This window comes from Lissotriton helveticus, chromosome 3_1 (genome assembly GCF_964261635.1).
Source record: "Lissotriton helveticus chromosome 3_1, aLisHel1.1, whole genome shotgun sequence".
NCBI lineage: Eukaryota > Metazoa > Chordata > Amphibia > Caudata > Salamandridae > Lissotriton > Lissotriton helveticus.
Window position 1 is genome coordinate 334,598,443 of NC_136061.1, and position 23,909 is coordinate 334,622,351.

Below are 23,909 nucleotides of genomic sequence, written 5' to 3' on the forward strand. Positions count from 1 at the left end.
CAAAGACAGCAGGTCCATCATTTACTGCAGCAGTCCTCTACAATAAAAAATCGTCAAGTCACCAAGAAAGCACCGGGTAAGACCACGAAAACATTCATAAGAAACATTTCTAGAAAAAAAAGTAGTACTACAGAAAATGTTTTTGTCCAGAAAAAGAGAAGCAATTTAAACGGAAAGGAAAGGCCAATCAAAAATGTTACTGCTAGAGCAAGAGATAAGTCTGTGCATGATAGTAGAAGGAAACAACAGTTTAGGGACATTCGTAAACGAATGTTCCGCAACAGGATAATTGGCAATTTGTTAAAAAATATTAAGAAAGGTCAACAGAAAGTGGTTTTTTATAAGAGAAAAAAAAAAGTTGAGAAAGTTATTGATCAGTCATTTGAAATTAAACGAAAGTTATTTATTTTGATAATCAATAGAATTAGGAAGCTAAACAAGGCAATTTATGATTTCAAAAGAAATAGTAGATGGAAGAGAATAGTTAATCGTAGTAATTTTTGTGAAGTTTTTTCCGGAGAATGGATGCATAGTTCAAGTTGTGAGGCATTTTTCAATGAGGAGAGTTATTTCCAGGATAATGATTTGGTGCAAGCAGTTGACACCAGCGGTCGAGCTTATGAGGTGAAAGATGGTTGTCCAGTTGAAAAAGAAAAACTTGTGACAACAGAGGCAGAAGAGATGTTAGGTAATGAGGTTTTAGGAAGACGTCCTAAGGGACCTGTGTACACCTGGAAGTGTAGTAGTATTTGCAGTGTGCGACAGGATTCCATCAATTTGCTTTGTGATTTTGTACGGACATTTAATAAGAAAAGTTTGAAGCAGAAAATGAAGTTGTTGCAAGAATTAGATCCTTGCAGAGTGAGAGAAGTGACAGGTTTGCATGGTCATTCACTGGCTTGTCTTTCCAGGAGAGTATGCCAGAGTGTTTTTCATCATTTCAGGATGCTAGCAGTGCATCATAATAAAGTGAGGAAATTAGTTAGAATGTTGTATTATGCTAAGAGTCCAGCAGTTATGCTTAAACAATTATGCACTGCTCTTTTGCATGGTTCTGAAATAGATGTGAAGAATATGTGTGAAGAAATTGAGTTTTGTTACTTTGGAAGTAAAGAGGAGAATGTTGAAATTGACCCAGAAGAAGAGGGTAATGTGGAAGATAGTGTACAGGTTTCCAGTACAGATAATTTTCAGAAGGAAATTGCCACGTTTCAGGTGAAATCAAGTGAGAGGCCTAATTTCACTTGTGTGTGTTGTCGACGCACTTATTATAAGAATCAGACTAAGTTAGTGGATTTATATGCAAAAAGTGAAAGGGAAAATAATAGTGAATGGAAGGATTTCGCTATATACTTGATGGTAGAAAATTGTTTTGATTTGGGATCGGATCAACGTGTGTGTACTTATTGTTGTAATAAATTAAATCAAAACCAGATGCCTGCTAGAGCGGTTCATAATAATCTGGAATTGGTTGAGATTCCTTCTGAATTGAAGGATTTAAATACTTATGAATCTATTTTGATTCAAAGTATCCATCCCTTTCAGGCTATTGTAAGAATGGAGCCAAAGACAGGGAAATTGCCTCCATCAGATTTACAGAGAGGATTAAAGGGAAGAGTTGTTTATTTGCCTCTAGATTTGAAGAAAAACATTAACACAATTGGAGTAGAAAAAGTGGAAGAGGAACCTCTGGTTATCTTAGTTAATGGGGTTCCGACAAAGAATAAAAAAATATGGCAAGATTTAGTGGATGTTAGGAAAGTCAAAAAGGCAACATTGTATTTGAAAAAAAATAATAAGTACTATAAGAATGTATATGTTGCAGAAGAGGAAGTAAGTGAGGAAGAGGATAGCGATTTGTGTGCTGGTCAAATTGAGAAAGTAGAACCCTCTAAAAGTGAAGAAATATATGAACATTATAGTGTTCATCCTTTGCATTCCAAGGAAGTCATGGGGAATGCTATTGAGTTGTTTCAAATGAAACAAGCCAAAGGGAGTCCCATTAGTGTCTGGGAGGAAAGTTTGGAAGCTCGGTGTTTCCCACAGCTATTTCCAACAGGTCAAGGAGGAAGATATGATGAGCGACCTCATCAAATTCCTGCTTCTGAATACCGGACTTTACGATTGTATGCAGAAGATGCTAGGTTTTGACAATGCATTCCCTATTTGTTTCATCTCCTGTTTGAAAGCGATCTGTCTGGACTGTCATATGCAGTGAACCACATCTTGAAAAGTGGTGTACAGATGCAAAACATCTCGGCAAGTGACTTTATGGATAAAGTCAATGTCCAAGACAGTATTTTGGATTGTCACCTGATTAATCTCATGGCGTGTCAGCGTGGTACTAATGAGTACTGGTACCGTCGTCATGGTGATTTAATATGTATGCTGAGGAACTTAGGAACTCCCACATGGTTCCTCACTCTGAGCTGTGCCGAGTATGGCTGGGAAGACTTACTTGAATTTCTACGAGAGGCAAATGGAAACATCGAAAACATCGAATTCAAGACACCCGGAGAACTGTGCTCTTTGGATCCAGTGAATGTATGCAGGTACTTCAATCATAGATTTGAAGCTATGATGTCTTTCATCATGAATAAGAAGAATCCACCTCTTGGAGAGGTGTTGGATTTCTTCTGGAGAAAGGAGTACCAAGCAAGAGGTGCTCCTCATATACATATGCTGCTGTGGATCAAGGATGCACCTAAATTTGGAACAGATCCAGAAGACTTAGTGATGAGTTTCATAGAACAGTATTCTACATGTGCTGTTCCAAACGCAAAGGAGGACAAAAGCCTAAGAGAACAAGTTCCACGCTTCCAAAGCCATCGTTGCGGAAAGTACTGTCGTCGTAAATTCAGAAACAAGGACAAGTTCTACACCAAATGTTGTTTCGCCTTTCCACGACCGGTGATTTCTAAAGGAAGAGTGAACAGTTTGATGTCATAATGTGATGAAGAAATCACCTAAAAACACATACAATTTGAAGAGGAACGAAGAGTCCAAGTACATCAATGACTACAACCCAGTGATTTTGTCCATGTGGAATGCTAACATGGATATACAGTTTGTGGCTGATAACTGTATGGCTGTGGCTCGGTATGTGACCTCTTACATCACCAAAAAAGAAAAGACAGAATTGAAGGATATGTGGGAGGACATTTCCCATGAAAAGAGCCTCAGTAAGAAGTTGTACAGTTTCAGTCTGAAGATGTTGTCGCATCGAGAAATCGGAGCTTACGAATGTTCTGACCGGTTGTCTTCAGCAAGTCTCTATGCCAAATCTAGGAGTATCGTTTGGGCGAGTCTTGGTCTTGCTGCAACGCGTAATCGAGTTCTGAAACCTGTGCGGGAAATTGAGTATTTGGCGGAAAAGGAGCCAAACAGTACCGACATTTTGAAGACCAACATGTTGGATACATATTATCCAAATCGAAGCACTCACCTCGAGAATGTTTGTCTGTATGAGGTTCTACAAAATTACATATTCAAGAGGAACATCAAAGAAGATATTGATAAAGGAGTGTATGCTGTAATTGGAAGTGAGGGATGTCTGGTCAAGCAAAGAAAATGCCACTTGGTAAACCATCGAAAATTGAGTGGCGAATCTCCTGAAAAAAAGGAGTTTTTCTATTTAGCACTTTTGCAACTTTTCAAGCCTTGGCGTGCAGAAGAGGAACTGCTTGGAGATTTCCTCTGTTACGAAGACTCTTTCACTGCCGCCAAGGAGACCATAGAATGTCCTGCTTTTTCCAAATATGTAGAAATGTTGAATGCGGAAATCGAGCAGGAAGCAACGATTGCAGCCGAGATTGCCAGAGACAGTTCTCAGGACAGTCAGAGTTCTGTTTCATTGAGTCAGGATCCACTAAGAGGACCTGTTATCGAGAATGAAGCTGCCACTGCCATGAATGAAGTGGAAAGAGCCATGGCACATGCTCAGGAGGATGCGGTTAACTTAGAAGGCTTGGAAAGACAACTCAACGTTGAGCAGAGGAAAATATATGACGAAGTTACCAAGCAAATTGATCATGGATTAAGTCATGAGAAGAAAGAGTGCTCATGTACGTCGTTGAAGCCTGTCCGACTGTACATGAGTGGAGAAGCGGGAACTGGAAAGAGTATCCTCATTAAAGCAATTTCATGTTATTTGAAGGAAAGGACTGAGTCATCGCTGTCTTGTGTTGTCACCGCTCCAACTGGACTGGCAGCACATAACATTAAAGGTATTACTTTGCATCGTCTACTGATGCTGCCAGTGGAGCATGATAACAAATTACAATACTACAAGTTATCTGGAGATGCTTGTTGTGAAGTTTCAAGAGTCTTGAGGAAAATGAAACTTCTTATCATTGACGAAGTAAGCATGGTTTCCAATGTCATGCTTGCCTTTGTGCATTTGAGAATGCAAGAAGTTCTTAAAACAGAGTATGATGTGTTATTTGGTGGCAAACACATCATTGTTTTCGGAGATCTTCTGCAGCTGACACCAGTGAAAGGACAACCTGTGTTCAAAATGCTCACGCATGAAGATACCAGGAAGTGCCTAGGGAGCATTGGCAACGTCAATATATGGTTAAACTTCAATTATGCTGAACTGCATGAAAATATGCGTCAGGCGAAGGATGAAGTTTACAAGAATATTCTACAAGATGTTAGAATTGGAAAAGTGACCGAGCATGGGAAACAAGCTTTACATGCACGATTACTGTCAAATTTATATCCAGAACAAGACGTTGTGCCTGAGAATATTTTTCAGAAAATTACTGAGAAGAAATCTGGAATATGTTTGATGCCAACTCTTGCAGAATGTGCCATCTTCAACAACAAAATGTTGCATTTAGAAAACCAAGAGATTGTGAAACTGGAAGCTATTGACAGAGTAGAGCATATGGGATCAACATTATTGTGTCTGAGAATTTGAAAACAAAATTGGATTCATTAGAGAAGACTATATCTAAAACTGCAGGTTTTGAAAAGACTCTGAATGTGTGCTTAAATTGCCGTATAATTTTAAGAAGGAATTTACATGTTGAAAGAGGTCTGGTAAATGGATCAATGGGTAATGTTGTTGATTTTGTGAAATACAGAAATAGAGATGGAATTGAATTTTTAAAAATTAAATTTCATGGCATTGAGGAAGTACAGCTAATTGGTCGTTGTTCTGCTAGATTTTTGCTTGTAAAAGACTTATATGTTCGCCGTAAGCAGTTTCCTGTTTGCTTGGCATATGCGGTGACAATCCATAAATCACAAGGTTTAAGTGTAGACAGTGCATTGGTGAATATTGGCAGTTCTGTGTTCAAGGAGGGTATGGCATATGTGGCATTGTCATGAGTTAGAACTTTATCGGGATTGTACTTGATTGAGTGTGATGTCACAAACATTTGTGCGGATCTAGATTGTGTTAAGGAATACAATAGGTTAAGAAGAGAGTATGTGCCACATTTGCCTCAATATCCTTTGTTTGAGAAACGTGTGGTAGGCCGGAAACGAAGAAATGTGACCAATACTAGGGAGGTTGTAGCAAAAAGACGAAAAGTCGATGAACCTGATGTTATAAGCAGAAAGAAAAAGGATTCTGTTGAAGATGTTGTTGGTTTTCAATTTGAAAACAGTTCTGGTGTCAACTGCTATGCTAATGTAGTGGTTAATGTTTTGTTTTCTCTAGAAAATGTAAAAGAAGAGATTGTGGTCAATTCGGATCACAGATTTTGCAGTTTGTTAAATTCTGTGTTAGAGAAATGTAGCACTGATAGAACAAAAATAGAAAGTGTGTCTGAAATTCGAAATCTGTTAGACAGATGTTCAGGTCAAACACAATTCTCTCAAAATATTCAGCAAGATTGTCAGGAGTTTTTAATGTATATGCTTGATGTATTGCATGCTGAAGGTGTAGATGTAGATCACCTGTTTGGGCTTTCTTATCAATGGCAGCATGACTGCGACAACTGTAGGGTATCAAGTACTACCAGTGTAGACTCAGAAAGATTTATATATTTAACTTTGCCAGACAGTAAATCAGTGTCCTTTAATAAGCTAGTAAAAGCAGCTGATCACAACATGGAGTGTAGCCAATGTAAATCTGAAATGATGTCAACATTATTTATACGAACATATGGCCAGTATGTCATTTTAATGTTCCAACGATGTAGGCCTGATGGAACAAAATTGACAACTTTAATTAAAAATTTTTGTATCTTCGCAGTTGTCAATATCAGGAAGGACTTTTGTGACTGCAGCAATTATATATCATGATGGTCCTTCAATAACATCAGGACATTACACAGCTTATTTAAAGTCTAGAAACGGCTGGTCATTCTGCAACGATTCTGTTTTAACTTTCAAAAAAAAATTGCCGTATGACCTTAAAAATTCTTACCTGGTGTTTTTAAAACCAAAATTTTAGGGAAAGAATCTCAGGATGTGCTCTGAGGAATTTCAAGAGGTTCTAATGGCTCCTACACGATTTGGCCTTGAGGATATGTGTAGTACAGAGACAATAGTTCCTGGAAAAAAAGAAGATTTTCTTACAGAAAGTGGTGGGCACAGATTAGTTGAAGGACAACAGAGTATTTCCCAAAGCAAACGGTCTTCTTACCATAACACTTGACGTCATGGAAAAATAACTGCACTTTGAATGAGTTCAGAAAAACTGTTTCTTTTTATAAGCTAATTCAAGCAGCCAATCAAAACATGGAGTAGAGGGAATGTAAGTCTGCAATGCTGTCTAGATTATTGGTCCAAATTTTTGATTATAATGTCATTTTGAAAATCCAACTATATAAACCTGATGAAAGTAAGTCTTCAACTTTAATTACAAATGTTGTGGCTACACAGTCGTTGATTTTAGGAAGAACATTTGTAACTGCAGCTATTATATGGCATGATGGTCATTTGACAGATCCGCTTATTACACAGCTTATTGAAAATGTAAAAAAATTTGCTGTTTCGGAAGTTATTGCCATTTGACTACGATACAATGTTGCCTTTTTATTTAAAAATATTCTTACTTTCTGTTTTCAGAAAAGAGAATTTAGGGTAGGTAACTGGCGTATAATGATTCTAGGGGTTGATATAATTTTATCTACTGTTTTATATTGCTTTGTGATTAAAAGTGATGTAGAGAATTAAATAATTGTAGTACTCATAGAGGTAGTGTAAGTCTGCTTCATAGTAAGCAGTATCAGTGTCATAGGAAATGTAGAACATGAGTGAGCAAGAAGGGTAAGATATTACTAGTCCAGGATTGTGAAAGTGATCTTGAACGTTTTCTTTCTGAAAGTTGCGGAAATACAAAATGACGGGATTTGCTTAGAAGAATTCCAAGAGTTATAAATGGCTCTTACACGATTTGGCCTTGTGGAAACGTGTGGTAGAGAGCGAGAAGTCATTTATTGTATGTAACATATTTTTCAAAACGATGGAGCTTTTCTTTCAGAAAGTGGCGGGCTGAAAATAAAAACAGCACAACCAAGTGTAAGCTGTTCATAGGACATCCTTCGACGTCATGGAAAGTAAGTTACTTTTGAGGAGTTCTGATTTCTGATTGGTTATGTTATATGGGTTTTTTAAACACAATCATTTTGATTGTGTTTTTTTTTCCCCGCTGTTATATGATGAATACCTTCAAGTCACTGTTTTTAGTGAAATTTGATAAATTCTGAGAACAGCAAAAATAAACCATTTAACATGTATAATTAATTCTGTACTTTTTGTACTTATGATCTACATTTAGAAATGTGTAGTAGACATGGAGAAGCTCAGGCTTCTGTAAGTGTCAAAGTTGTTGCATACAGTGCTCACATTCTACATAGTCTTTCATATGATAGACTACATTTCCACAATGAGATACCTAAGCTAAGGAAACACAGGTGATGTGATTGTGGAATGAGCAAAAAAAATTGCACGTTTTTCAATTATATTACCTGTGTTTCCTAACATTACACATCACATTGTGTAGATGAGGTTTAGGCCTGTTCCAGGAGACAGAGGAGGTCTGACATTTGTTCAAGAGTGCAGTGGACATGACTCACTTCGTTATTAGGCCTGCACATGTATTATCTCCTCTATACTCTTCAACAAGCCTAAATTTCATCTGCAACCCTGAGTAGGCCTCACCTGAAACCAACGTCTGGATAGGACACACCTTATTGGCATCCTGAAACAATCATTTAAAATGTTAGGAACAGTTTTATGATGATTGTGCACCTCTTTTGCGCTGCCATTGCGTCACTTTTGTGAGACAACAGCAGTGCAAAAGATGCACCATGTTCCAAGATAGGCCTCACTTCATCTGCATCAAGATACTGTTAGTTTAAAATGTATATCTTTAGGACTGTGTAGGGGGCCTGGAGAAGCAGAAGCTTCTGTAAGTGTCAAAGTTGTTGAAAAATTGTTTGTCCTTGAATCTTTTCCCTTGTCTTTTCTAATTTTTAAATACATGTTTTAATATTTTTCAAATGTTTGTTCTCTCTTTCACAGATTGGAAGTATAAAAATAACAAGTGACTAAGTTAACGACAATTATAAGGTAAATGTTTTGTACTCTTTTCGTTACATTTCTATCACATTTAACTACTATTAGTTCCACTGCTTCATTTCTTTAACCATCACTTTCCTGCCTTTGCTACTTCCCTCATTCCTTTCTCTATTACTTACTTACTCTACTACTTCCACTCCTTTTCTCAGTCCCTCTCTTCTCATAGTTCCTCACTCTTGTTCACTCACTCCGTCTCTATTACTCTTAGTGTCTCTGACTGATCACTCTTTCACTACTTGTTCATTATGCTTTCTCTGTGTAGTTGAAGAACAATAAGGGGCATATTATGAACACAGCCAATAAAATTATTGCTGTTTTTATCGGCAGAAAACTGCTGCAAAAGCGGTTTTAGCTGCAGTTTTCTGCTGCAAAAGCGGCTTTAGCGACACATTTCTGCCGATAAAAGCTTCAAAACTTTTATTGCCTATGTTGATAATATGCCCCTATGTTATTTAGATTTCTTTGCTGTTTCAATTATTCTTTTTCTGTTACTTCTTCTTTTCTGCTTTCTGTTTTTTCTCTCTGTTATTCCACATGTTTTAATCTTATTTTGAATATTCACTCACATTCTCTAAGAAACTCTTCTTTGTTATTCTTCTACTCTCCTTTTTTTCTTTCACTTCCTTATCTATTTTGTTTTTCACAATTATATTCTCTTCCATCTTTTCTTCGGTAAATAAATCTATTAAACAGTATCTCTGGTTTAGTCCCTATAGCTGTCTTTCTTTTAACATTACTCTCTGTTTACTTCCCTTATACTTACTCTTCTTTTTTTAAAAAAAAAATTTTTTTTGGTTCGCTCCCGGTTTGCGTACCGGGGAGCGAACCGGGAAGCGAACCAAAAGAAATAGATGTTGGCAGATTGCTAAATATTCTACCAATTTTTTTATAAAGGGGAGGTAGTTCTGATAAGAACTTTTTTTTTATTGTTTTTGTTGTTTTATATTTTTTTTATTATTTTTCTGAACTTTTTTTACTTTTTTTGTATTTTTTGAACAGTTTTATATTTTTTTTGGTTTTTTTGGGGGGGGAAACGAAAACGATTCATTGTAAAGGGCTCAACAGGAGCAACAAAAAAAATAGAATTTATTCTCTGGGGCGTTTTGGACAATCATGATTGTCGATAGCTCTGTTGATCAGAGTGATGCTACTTTCTCTGTAGCAAAGTAATTGGTTACAACGCACGCACACTTGTTTCACTTCCCCAAACCTCATCTGTATATTTGGGATTGTCTCCCTCGCCTCTGGTCCCGTCACTTCCTGTACAACTGATCTTCTGGCCATAGAAGGGGGATTATCTTGCTGGTCACGTAACTGTGCAGCACTGTAGTTGTTAGGATGCCACCTCTCCATATGGCGATGCATAGTATAATTCCCGTAACTGTATTTCTTATCTGTCCCTCTGGACAAATCCTTCTTACAGATCAGGCAAGTTACGTACCGTGCATTGACTTTTTTTTGGCCCCGAGGATATTTAAAAAATTGCCAAATAAAGTTTTCTTTCAGATGAGACCTCCTGGGCTCCTCAGGCAAAAAATGCCTCTCTTCCTGCTGTTCCTCTTCTTCTTCTTCTTCCTCCTCTTGCTGAATGATAACTTCAGCAGGTGGTCCTCTCTTCCTTGAAGGTGGTGGAGGTGGTGGGGGTGCACCAGCTGAAGCTACTAATGAAGCCATTGCTCCGTGATCACAAAGGGTCTTCCTCTCACAAAGATGAAAGTCAGAGTGAGGAAAGAAGGAGGGGTTTTCATCATTTGGGAAAAACAATACTTCTAAACCAATGAAAAGTGTTACTTTTAGGTCACATGACCTAGTCTTACATCATTAGGAAACCAAAAGTGAAATGAACCAATGAAAAGTGTTATTAACAAGTCACATGACCTATTGTGTTTACGTTACGCGCTTTCCGGGAAGCTGCGCTTCGCGCCTCGTTCGCGTACCGGTTCACTTCCGGGTACGCTAACGCGGCGCGTCATATGACGTTTCACGCGACAACGCGATACGTCACGCTGACGCGACGCGTCACGATGTTGTTTTCTAACGCGGCAGTTGCGCAAACGGAACGTTTACAGGTTCGCGGACCGGGTCGCGGCACCATTTTGAGCTAACGGGAAGCGACCCGGTTCGCGGACCGGGAGCGAAACAAAAAAAAATAATAAAAAAAATTATTAATAAACATATAAAATATATTTTTTGATTTAAAGAAGAATACATTTTACAGCTATAGATATTAGCTTTTAAAAAACCAATGAAATTCACTGAAAAAACCATAGGTTATAGACCATATATAGTTAGGAATTAGCATTTACAAAACCTTGAAAATTCACTGAAAAAACCATAGGTTATAGACCATATATAGTTAGGAATTAGCATTTACAAAACCTTATTTTACTCACACAAAACCATTGAAATTCCATATATAGTTAGTTGCACTAACTATATATCGCGCACCCGCAATCCACTGCTGATGATGTCACATATTACATCATTCATGACATGGTCAGTGACATCACTGATGACATCTCAAATGACATCACTGATGACATCACTGATGACATCTCAAATGACATCACTGATGACATCACTGATAACATCTCAAATGACATCACTGATGACATCTCAAATGACATCACTGATGACATCTCAAATGACATCACTGATGACATCTCATTTGACATCAATGGTCACATCACTGATGATATCATTCATGTGACAATACAATGCATCTCCTCACACTTTAATATAACCTCTGTTACACCCAGTGTTAAATACAGAATATAATTTTTTAAACCATTGACACACCAATACTAGTTACTACATACGCACTCACTGATTCCTACGTCTACACACACATTCACTCATTCACCCATACAATCATTCATACATACAATCACTCATCTTTACAACACTATCATATGCACTCATACATCTATACAGACACTCACACTCTGCCACTCATCCTTGGAGTTACTCACACACCTAGTCAGTCCTGTAAAGAATCAATCACACTTCCATTTTCTAATCTACACAGTTAAACATAGAGTACCTTACATTTTGAAACATATTTTAACACATACTTACTCTCTTATACAATCATTGATACAAGAACACATTGATCTGCACAGAGTCACACATCTCCCAGCCAGCCACACACACACTCAGTCTCCCATACAAATACTTGGACAATCAATCAATAACCCATATAGTTACTCATATAGCTACTGATCAACACATGCAGCAGTTTACAGAATAACAGACATAATGATGCACAAATTAAGACAGTTTAGTCACTAACCCATGCATTCAGTGAGACACATTTAATCACTCACTCATACAGTCAGTCACGCACCTACTAAATACTTCATCCAGACACTTCTACATCTACTCATTCTTCAATATGTAAAACATATTTAAAGTTTACAGAAACACACAGTCGCTGGATGATGTCATCAGTGATGTCATCAGTGATGTCATTTGAGATGTCATCAGTGATGTCATCAGTGATGTCACTGACCATGTCATGAATGATGTAATATGTGACATCATCAGCAGTGGATTGCGGGTGCGCGATATATAGTTAGTGCAACTAACTATATATGGAATTTCAATGGTTTTGTGTGAGTAAAATAAGGTTTTGTAAATGCTAATTCCTAACTATATATGGTCTATAACCTATGGTTTTTTCAGTGAATTTTCAAGGTTTTGTAAATGCTAATTCCTAACTATATATGGTCTATAACCTATGGTTTTTTCAGTGAATATATATATATATATATATATATATATATAAATATATATATATATATATATATATGTATATACACATACATATAATTGTAATGAAGGTAACAGGAGGGGTAGTTGGCCTCCAGGGACGTCCTTGGAGGACAACCACTCCTCCTATTACCTCCAATAGGTCCCACACAGCGCGATTGCTGAGAGGTCTTTGGAGGCCACACCCCTCTTTTCTACCACTCTGCAAACGTGCCTCCCCCTAGCGCTGCGGCGGAATTGCCACTGCAGCGAAGGTGTTAAAAAGCACCAAAAATCCCTATAGACATAACATGGGGAAAACACATTTTGGGACCCACCTTTTTTCTTGGCCTCCGCTTAACGGATCACCCCGAAACTTCCAACACAGCAGCTGAACCAAAAAAGGGATTTTTTTTTTGGTTTTAATGTTACGAAGATTCATTAAGCGGCACCAAAGTTATTGGCAAAGCAAAAAAATTATTTTCCTACTGAAACTTTGATCCTCACTATACCTACCTACTGGCTATCGCCAATAGGTAATATATATATATATAGATATTTATATATATATATATATATATACATATATATGTATCGAAAGCAGTCCTGTCCGCTATTCACGCGAACTTCGCAGGCGCTGACCTCTCTCCCCAAGTAACAAATTCAAGATTTCAGTAAATCGCCATCACACCACACCAAAATCGTGTAAGCAGTGGTATTTTATTTTGCAAATCGTGAAGCAAGTGCTCTCCTCGAAGCGTTTTGCTCCTCAGGCGGAGCTTGGTCACATGACGTGCCCGGATTTATATATATATCCAAACACAAGGTTGTCCCCTAGAAAAGAGCCCACAGCAGGAAGGTAAGTTCTTGGCATGTATTGATGTAAGCTGCAGCCTCTCAGTCAAAATGAATCTCCTCAATAATCAAGTCTTTAATGCAGACGGGTTTCTTGCGCCTCGCGCACTTCTTCATGGGCAGACTCTGGAAAGGCGTCGCCATGCAAGCACCCAGTGCTAAAATCACCTGTGAAGCTCGCCCCTGTGGGCGGGACGAACAAGTTGCCTCTGGTCTTGGTGGTTTATCAAGCGCCGGGCAGTGTTCATTCCAGTGAATTTGTGCTCCCAAATGTTCCAAATTAAAAGCACAGTCGGCTGGTGAGACGTCCCGAACATGAAGGGTTGCACCATGCGCCTTACATCTCGCAACTCCCTGCTTACAGGGAGTTTGTATGGCTTTTAAGGATGCCCCAAACCTCTGCGCCATAGGTAGCTGTGGGTATGCACTGGGTTTTTAAAAAAATGTAAATCGCTAAAATAGCCCTGTTCTCTTTGGCCAAGGGAGGCTAAGAATAGAGTTGGTGGCCTTTGAGAACTTATACTTACAGAACACCACATGTCTAGACCCAGTGCCGTTCACAGCAAAGACCAACCCAGGATATGGTAAAGTGCTGGTGCATTTTAATTTTTGGTTGCCCACAGATATAGAATTTAATTAATGTTTTCTCAGCCCCGAAGACATTATAAAGGCATTGGGTGTGCGTTCCATTAAAACCGCGTCATCGGCATATATTAACACTGGAAGTATATTGGCAATCTTTGTACAATGGTGTATTTTCCAATGAATACATTGAGATTTAGGCATTGTTCATTTGTGCCTACTTTGCTCCTAAAACTCAGTTGACACGATTCTAAAATCCGATTTTCCTCTGTATAATTTAGGATCTTATTATATAAAACTCTGCCTAAAATTTTCAAGGTATTGTCTATCAAGAAAATCGGTCTGTAGCAACAGGGTTGAGACTGATCACCCTTTCTAAAAAATCAGAACAATAATGCTTGTATACCACAAGCTTGGTAGCGCGGCATTACTTAAATTATTTAAAACGTTTAACAAAATATGTACCAAAAAATTAGGTTTATGTTTGATGAGGTCAATCGGTAGCCCATCCGGACCTGGGGCTTTGTTTCCCACTCTTTGGTGGATGGCTTTCTCGACCTCAGAAACCAATATTAAAATCCTGGTTGGGGCCCTATGCTTAACCCCTTCCATGCTGGTGACGAACCCCAGCCGTCACGCTCCACGGTGCTCGTGTGCTGATGACGGCTGGGGTTCGTCACGGCCCCGCCCTGTTCGTGCGGTTGCCGCACACGGGGGGAATCGCGGCCGCACGGAAGAGGTTAAAGCAGTCTGCTTCTTGTGCAGGGGTTGTGTAAATCATAGAAAATTGATTTTGCCATGTTTCACTTGTTGTGTTGCAGCTTATTGGGGTTAGTAGCTGTCCCTTTGCCTTCAAAACTTTAACAGCAGCCCAAAATATGTTCCCATTTTTTAGGCTAGTGGCATTGGTAAGTGCATCCCAGCGATCTTTTAATATTTATTCCTTCTTTTTAGAAGTCACTAGCTTATACTTCTGCCTTAACAATTTGACAAGTGGATTACACCTCAGACTGGTCAACAGGGCCTTGCATAGCTGCCTATTGGCCTCCGAACACTCACGATTAAACCATCTAGGTCCGTGTTGCGCAGCGGTGGTAGGCTTCAATAGTAAGGATTTAATAACCTCACAAAGCTTAATAAAAGCGCTAATTGCCTCAGGGTGGGGATCCTGTGCTAACAACAAGAATTGATAAGGTTCAGGTTGTCCTTTGCCATCATACAGAACAATTCAGTGTTGTTGACACCCCGCCAGACCAGTCTTAAGTTGCCAGTGGAGGTTAGTAAGTTCCTGGCACCACATTCTGAGTTAAATGTTGGCCTGGGAGATAGTCTCAGCACTGTTTTGATCGGATTGTGATCCCCATGGGTTGTGGAGATAACTTCAGCTTTCAATAAACAATCCTCTGAGGCAGGGGAGAGTGAGCCGTATTAACTACTTACTAGTACCTGCAGATTTAGTGATGAACAAGTAGAGATCAGGGGGAACGTCATTTACGACGCAACTTTTAGCACGCAATGCTATTACAACGCGGTTTTTAAATCGCATTCTATTACAACGCATGACTCTGGGGGGCGCTCAAGGATAGGGAATACTTTTAATTTACTATCCAACACCTTCCCTAGTGTCAACGGGGACTGGTGTTGGAATAGTAAATTAAAATATTCACTATCCAACACCCCTTTCTGTTATGCGTTGTAAAAGAATGTGTTATAAAAACCGCGTTGTTACAGCATGCGTGCTAAAAGCATGTGTTGTAACAACGTACATCCAGAGATCAGAGGCCAAATCATTCAGGGCTGCACCTCCTCCAAGCTGCGAGTAGCCATACTGCAGAAGTCTGTAAAATCCCTTAGAGACATACTCAAACTTGGCAGATCAAAGGAGGTGTTGAAAGCTTGGGCATCGCATATGGAAACTGCGCTCCACAGGGCAATCAGGGTGTAACCATTCAATGCCGTCCAACTACAGCGTAACATCAAACCCTCAAAGAGACCGCCTTATGCCAAGAGAATGTGTGGGTATTGCAGAGGCGAGTTACACAGGTCAGCATACTCCACAGCTAAAGGATGGAATTGCAATGTATGCAGCAAATATAATCACTTTGTAAAGGTGTGCAGGTCGTCAAAACACAAGACCACAAAAGAAACCATCCACACCATTCCCGAAACAGAAGGAGGAATGGAAGACATGGACAGTGACAATGTCGCAGAATATACAATGCACACAATATTTACTGTCGGCAACAACACTGCCACCCGCAGGCCACCTCTCCAGTGTCAACTCTGTGCTGGCCAACACATGATCACTGCAACTATTGACATGGGAACACCCATAGATACTATGGGCCATATTACACAGAGTGCCCCGGGACACAAGGGGCATGTGCACCCACCTTGTGTATCCCCGGGGCACCTTAGTATTACAGAAGGGGCTGCAGATGCTACTACTGTCCCTTCTGTAATACAGATAGCTCTAGTGCACATGTAGTGCAACGCTATTGTTAGAGGGCATTCCCTCATTTTCATGGGGAGGTGGCCCCATGCAAATTAAGGAATCACTTTGCCTCTGTGCCTACTCCCTATTATGGATGCCGGCGTAGAAGCAAACATGCCTTTAGGAGGTGCACAAAAAGGTGGCACACTTTCAGAGTGCCTCCTACAGGCAGCCCTCTGATGGGGAGAAAGGGGTTCCCATGGTCCCTCCACACATCCCTTGCAGGCAGGTGCAGTCACCTGCAATGGGATCTGTCCCCTCTCTTGAAAGAGCAGGTGGGTACCGCCTGCCCAGTGAAACACGGAGTGACTTTGAAGCAGCAGCTCCGTAGTTTACTTGAATGTACTGCCCCCAGGACAACACTAGTTTGCGGCTGCCCTGGGGGCAGTGCATTCATGGTGATATGGTGCACTCTCTCTGTTTGCACACAGCACACCTATTTAAAGGTGCTCTAAGGTGTAAACAGGGAAAGTGCACTGTATATGTAATAGGACTCTATGTTGGCAGACACATATCAGGCCATGCCGAGACCCTCAACATTAGCCAAAGCTAAGGTCAGAGTCTTTGCGTGTGGCCATAAACAACCACTGCCCATGCTTGGGAGTTTTAGTTCCAAAGTCTCACATGGGGACATGTGTGTCAATACCACCATATATGTGTCAAGAGGGGACCAAAGCATGCTTGTCAGTTGCAACATTACCGAAACCCTGGGTCAGTTCAAGTTTGCCTTCGGTTGCAAGCCGAGGAACTCTTGCACATCCTTGCTAAATTTGTAGACCTGGTCAATGGCATCAGCTATTTGATGTACAAAGTTGTGCAGCTGCACATTGACAAATCAATATAGTCGGTAGCCCTGCGACATCGTCGCTTAGCGTTTCTTCTGAGACCCATAGTTGAGAAGAAACTTGGCATGTTAAAATCTGCTGGCATCATTGAGAATGTCACTGGCCCCACACAGTGAGTGTCACCCATTGTGGTAGTGAAAAAGCTAAAAGAACCCAGAGATGTCGGCATCTGTTTTGACTTGCAGCTCCCTAACATTGCAGCTAGACAAGAACTCCACCTGACCGCACCCCACCATCGATGACCTCATCAGCAAGCACAATAGACCCCAATGGTTCTCTAAGTTGGACCTGCAGTCAGGGTACCACCGACTGCCCTTACACCTGGTCTCGAGGTATGTTATTACATTCCGAACACACGTGGGGCTCTGGCATTACCGCCATCTTCATTTGGGGATATTCCAGAATAATATCCAGGACATACTTTCAAGGCTACACGGATTCATTAACGTCACTGATGACATATTCATATTTGCAAAATCAGTGAGGGGGCCTCATGAGAATTTTCAGGGAGTACTGCAACAGATCCAGGACTTTGGGCCCATTCTCCACCCGGAGAAGTGCGAATTCATGAAACAACAGTTCAGTTTCTTCAGGTACACATTCTCGGCGAATTACAAGCCCCACACCCTGAAAAGGTGAGGGATGCCAGGGAAGCACCCATATAGACCAGCATAGCCAAGGTGTGGAGCTTGTTAGGCATGGTAAACCAATGAGGCAGATTAATTCAGTGGGAATGCAGACATTTTTAACTGTACATCAATGGGCACCACTCTGTGGGGATAACAGATCGCAAGCTGTTTATCCTGTTGTTTCAGGGTACTGCATCCAAACCACTGCCTCTCATTGACAAGTGGGTGCTTCCGTTGTAAGATTATGACTGCCGGGTGACAGTCTAGTGCCAACAACCCAGCCGACTACCTGTCCTGCCATCAGTGTGAGGTCACTCAAAAGAAAACCGAGGACACAGAAGACACAGAGGAGTATGTGAAGTATGTAATAGAAAGATCCAGGCCTCTGTCATTGGACATGATCCACAGTGCAGCTGAGCAGGACAAGTGTCTACAACTAGCTCTGCCTGCAGTCCAGTCAGGGAGGTGGAGTTCCCTTAAGAAACATAGAGCCCACCAAACACTTGAGGCAAAGATAACCTTACAGTTGCTCTACCATGTATGCCACAAGCTTGTTACCAATGCAAGCGAATGTCTACTGTGAAGGCCCCATTTAGCGATTATCGGGTGTCTCACCCCACAAGCAGTGCAACTCGCCCACAATGGTCACTAAGGCATGGTGAAAACCAAGAACAGCCTGAGGACTAAAGTATGGTTCCCACTCATGGATGAAGCCACTGTGCGATCCTGTCGAAGGTGCCAAGTCACAGTCCTGCCTGATGCACCTCTCCCAGCAATCATGAAGCGAGGCCCCCAGCAACCATAGGTGTGCTCTAGCCTGGACTTTGGGTGCCTTCCTGACAGGCAATATATCTTAGTCTTAATCAATGGCTACACGAAATATCCAGAGGTGGAGCTGGTAACATCATTAGCGGCAACCAAAGTCATCCCCAAGCTCAAGAAAATTATGGCCATGCACGAGTTCCTGCGAGAGCTCCGAACTGACAGACCTACAATCCTGGGTTATCAGGAACTAGCAAGTAACTCCTCGGTAGCCTCAAGCTAATAGAGAGGCTGAGAGCTTTATGCTCTCACTTAACAAAGTTATTTGCATCGCACATGCCAAACAGGAACAACTGGAATGTGCGGTCTATGTATTCCTGCGAGAATATCGCCAAACCCCACATTCAACCACAGGGCAACCCTGGAGCAAGCTAACATGGGGCGGGTAATAGCTGACACCATTCCACACTACCAGAATTGAACGCTGCCACTTATCGATGATGCTCTAATACTTCAGAAAAGAAGAAACACCAACCACAAGGCGAGTGTCCAACATGGAGGTCGGCTGTCGAAACTCCACCCCGGTGACATGGTGTTTGTGAAAGACAGGCACCCAGGTAGCAAATTCAGAGTACCCTTTGAAAACCACCCATTAGTCATAACTTGACACCAGGGCATGATGATCACCGCCCAGCGAGATGGTGATCAAGAAATCACTCGAAACACCTCACTCTTTAAGCCTGCCAGGGCGGACAATGAGATAAGCCTAGATACCCCCAAAGTCGGCGAACGAACACACCATCATACTGAAGAGACCCTGCCAACGACAACGATTGGACCCCCAGAAGATAGTGTTGATCCTGGCCCTATTGACCCAATTAGTGGTCAACCACTTGGTTCTCTCACAAGGCCAAAAGTGACCACTGCCAACGCGCACACTCCTGTCACTAGTCGTTGAGACCCCAGCAACAGTGTTAACTGCACGAAGTACCCCCTGCAAAATAATCCAGCACTGTCGGTCTGACTCAAGTCTGTATGTTGTGAACCAGCTACAACTGGTAGAACTCCCAGTTTGATTTGTCCAAGTTATTGAGTTAATTGGTTAATGTCCAAGAATGTTTGTGTTTCAATTGAAGGAAAGGAGGGGAGTAATGTTGATTATACTATCTGGGTAGGGGGAAATCGGGAGAAACCCCCGCAGATGTGTGTCTGTTTGGTCTCCCCAACGCGTGGGCAGCGGCAAACAAAAGGCTGTGGTGGTAGTCACCCACCAGACACAGCGAACCACACACGGCTCCAACTGGCCTCCCCAAACTCACCAAAAGATACTCAGCGACCACCTTGGCTACAGTGTTGTGGCTGAGAAGTGTTGGTACTGTCCCTTTAAATGTATTTCAGCTTTACTGAAAAGGCCTACTGTTGTCCCAAAGAGGATCCTGTTGTGAACTGTATTCATTCATTATTAACAGCCACACAGCAGCTTTTGTGCTTGCCCTTGGCTAGCAGGCACAGTTCTAGTCCAGAGTCCGTCACCACTCAGAAACATTCTATTGACCCTCGGGAAGGGGACACAAGGTATTAACAACTACAAGCTGCTTCTGTCTAACCAAGAGGTGCGTATCAATATTCAACAATCATTAGAAATCCACAAAATCAAAGACAAAGACATCATATCAGAAAAATGAATCAGAAAAATGAATGTGCACACATATAAAACTTTCTGAATGCCGTAGTTGAATCGTGTAAAAAGCGACAGTGAGTACTGTTTCTGCATCACACTGGTTTGCTTTATATGCTCCATTCCGAGTTCTGCTGTGTTCTACACGGAATAAGATAAGAAATGGTCTTTGTTACTGTTTTTTAATTTGATGGGGGCACAATGTTTCCCGTATTGCACTGTTTTATCCGTAACAGTTCCATCAGATAATACTGAGAAACTGTATCTACAAAATCCCAGGAGTGTAGTTTACTCAGAACCCATCATGTGCGCTAAGTGTTAAGCGGGTGCAAATAAAAGCTAAGCCTGGTTTTCCACTTGCTGTAACACTCAGATATGAGGCCCGTGTTATAGTTTACAAACATAAAAAGCTGCCTTATTTATGAAGGCCTTGCGCTGCCGGTGCGTCACTTTTAACATGGGAAAAAGTGACGCACCGGTGGCGCAAGGCTTTCATAAATATGGCCCCTGGATTTTAACGGGAGTCAAAACATGCATTTTAAAAGCATAGTTGAGGTGGTTTGATAGTTTATATTTTCGGACCACAAAATATAAAAATCAAAAATAATTGGTCGGTGGAGGGTGGGTATTTCTTAAGAGAATAGTTTAAAATCGATATTAGGTTTGTTTTTATCTCAATTTCTCCTGGTAAATATGGCAGCATTCACGAAAGTCGGCCTTAGAAGCTGATATTTACTATTGTTGACCCTCGAACCAGTTATCAGGATAATAAAAATGTTTTAACATTATAGTACCATGCATAGTGGCCCTTAGAAGAATTGGAGGGCGACCTCGGCTCAGTTGAGATTCAGTCACAGGCACGGATCTCTACAGCAGGCACAGTAACCCACCAGGCTTTGTTCTTCACAGTTAGAGCTTCTGGAAAAGGCATTAGCATAGAAGAAAAGTAGGTCAAATACTAGGCGGACCGGAGTAGGGATTTACCTTCCCCAGCCCAGCAAATAGTCACAGGAGTGCTTTACCCCTGTTAAGGATACTAAGGAGAGAGTGAGGGGTGGAGATGTGATGTTGGCCCTGTGAGACTGCCAACAAGCTCTGTAAATGTTAGGTTACATAAATGGCATTTCAAATAACATCTTTCTAACTATTTCAGATGTTTTCTTATATAGGAGCTGAGGCGCGTACTTAGGCACATGCGGGCAAATTAATTTGCCCACGATCAAACAGTATGTTGAAGTTGGGAATTTACAACACGGGCATTGAACGCGATTACTACACCACATTAGCATTTTTTCCATGCACACAATTTTACAAAACAGTAAACAATACACTTTCATAAAACATGTATCTTCAAACTCACACACAAAGGGTGATCCTATAGAAAAGGCAGCCCAGAGGGTTGTGCTCAAGCTGTAGACTCAAACTGCGTATCTCCCTTTTCTCGTTGTGCATAAATCTATCTCTCAGGAACACATTAGAAACGCCCAAACAGATTCTGAACGGGTTCATCCGCAGCAGAAATTGACGTGTTCACCAACAAACAAACCAGAACCAAGTAAGTAGGACAACAGACACGGTGGTAGATTTACTCTCTAAAATACCGTGGAGAAATGGCACATGTTGAGGTTTGGAAGCACGCTATACGTTCTGGAAATTATAAACGTGTGATGTTATTGTATTAGAAAGTATAATCTAACTGGGAGAGAAATAGCAATAGTACTAAGGGGTGCCACCCCGCAGGCTGGACACACCCCTGAGCGCACAGCGGGTCTTCTTGAACCTCTCGATGGTGCTGCATTTCATCCCTTGTTAATATTGTTAATTTAAAATTTGTATTTTCATCACAAATTCTGCCACTGCCAGGGACAATTTGGGAAGTAAGTGGGCTGGAAGTGCTTAGTGGTTCTCGTATGACCACCAGGGTCGCCCCACCACTCCCTTTACACAGCTCCCGCCCTAGGGGCCTAACCCCCATTTACCTCTCCGCTTCCCTCCACTTAACCACTCTCCCCTCCTCACACTCAACACACTACTATGGTTCAAGCACTTCACAGCGCTAGCTATATCTATAAATGATCTAATTCCTTCATTCATTCTCTCACAGTCTGTGACATCGGGAGCACCGGACAGCACGCCCTACCTTGGAATGGATGTAGGCGCTTGAGACCAAACATTTAATAGGTCAGCAGCACGTGCGAGGCAAATGTTCTCAATTTCCCTCTCTCTCCCTTGCAGTTGACGGTCCACGGAACTCTCTCTTAGCCTGGCTGCCTCGCGCCACCCCTGGTACCCGGACGGGGCGTGGAGCGTTCAACACCCCCATCCCACATCCGCCCCCCGATGAACACGCTCGCCAAACACCTGTGAACCTCCAAATACAAAGTGGTGCACGGGACGTGGCGAGAGCCGCCGAACCAGCTACATAAATAAATGCATAACGGGGGGAGTTGTATTTTTCAGGGAGGCGCCCACTTACCTGGGACCTTGTGGTCGTGAACGAAGGATTCCAAGGTGACCTCGCTTTCGGGGTGCAGGTAGAACGGGGTGCCAGAGAAGGGAGAAAGGAAACTAATGAGTAGGTGGGCAGGAGACTAATGGAGAGGTAATGCAGGGGGTTGTGGTCGAGGCTCCTGGGTTTTGTCCTTGGAGAGGTGACGTTCGCAGAGCGTTCGGGAGAAGGTGCAGAGTGGTGATGTATGTAGTGTGCCTCCTCCCTCCCGCGGGGTGATGTCCTGGCGGGGAGTGACGTGTGTGTGTGTGTGTGTGTGTGGGGGGGGGGGGTGTTGAAGTTTGCTGAAAGGGATGGGGGTACGCAGCTTGAGTTAGAGAAGCTGCCGCCTCAGTCACAGGGCGTGGTGTGATGATGGCTCCGTGTCCGGGCTCAGGCAGGGCGAGCAGGAAACGCCTCTGCAAGTCCCTGGCCGAGGGTGCACCTCGGCGAAGCTCCGATGTAAACTGAGCCCGGACCGGTCAGCCTCGGACCGTGGCGCTTGAAGAGCTCCTGTGCCAGTCCAGAGGTCTCAGGGTATTGCGCTTTCTTTGTCCGTGTGTCTATTGAGCCCCTGAGACAGCGGAGTCTGCTGAGCCCATGTGTCTGTTGAGACCCTTTGACTGCGGAGTCTGCTGAGCCCATGTGTCTGTTGAAACTCTGACACTGCAGAGTCTGCTGAGCCCATGCATCTCATCAGCCCCTGAGACTGTGGAGTCTGCTAAGCCCATGTGTCTGTTGAAACCCTGAGACTGCGGAGTCTTCTGATCCCATGTGTCTGTTGAGACCCTGAGACTGTGGAGTCTGCTGAGCCCATGTGTCTGTTGAAACCCTGACACTGCAGAGTCTGCTGAGCCCATGCATCTCATCAGCCCCTGAGACTGTGGAGTCTGCTGAGCCCATATGCGTGTTGAGACCCCGAGACTACAGAATCTGCTGAGCCCATGTGTCTATCAAGCCCCTGAGATTGTGGAGTCTTCTGAGTCCATGTGTCTGGTGAGACCCCAAGACTGTAGAGTCTGCTGAGCCCATGTGATTGTTGAGACCCTGAGACTGCAGAGTCTGCTGAGCACATGTGTCTGTTGAGACCCTGCGACTAAGGAGTCTGCTGAGCCCATGTGTCTGTTGAGACCTTGAGACTACGGAGTCTGCTGAGCTCATGTATCTGTTGAGACCCTGAGACTGTGGAGTCTGCTGAGCCCATGTGTCTGTTGAGACCCTGCGCCTGGGAGTCTGCTGAGTCCATGTGTCTGTTGAAACCCTGAGCCTATGGAGTCTGCTGAGC

General features: G+C 42.1%; 1 protein-coding gene across 2 annotated transcripts in view; it reads right to left on the reverse strand.

Moving 5' to 3' along the window:
• LOC144822436 (transient receptor potential cation channel subfamily V member 1-like) overlaps positions 1–22,995 on the reverse strand; it is a 572,663-nt gene extending 549,668 nt beyond the window's left edge. The window contains exon 1 of one of the 2 annotated variants that reach the window (XM_078679954.1): positions 22,613–22,995. The gene's annotated coding sequence lies outside the window, so the exon portion shown is untranslated. Of the gene's footprint in view, positions 1–22,276; positions 22,302–22,612 lie in introns of those variants that run through there. The other variant, XM_078679956.1, reaches the window with a different exon arrangement.
• Positions 22,996–23,909: the final 914 nt, after the last annotated feature.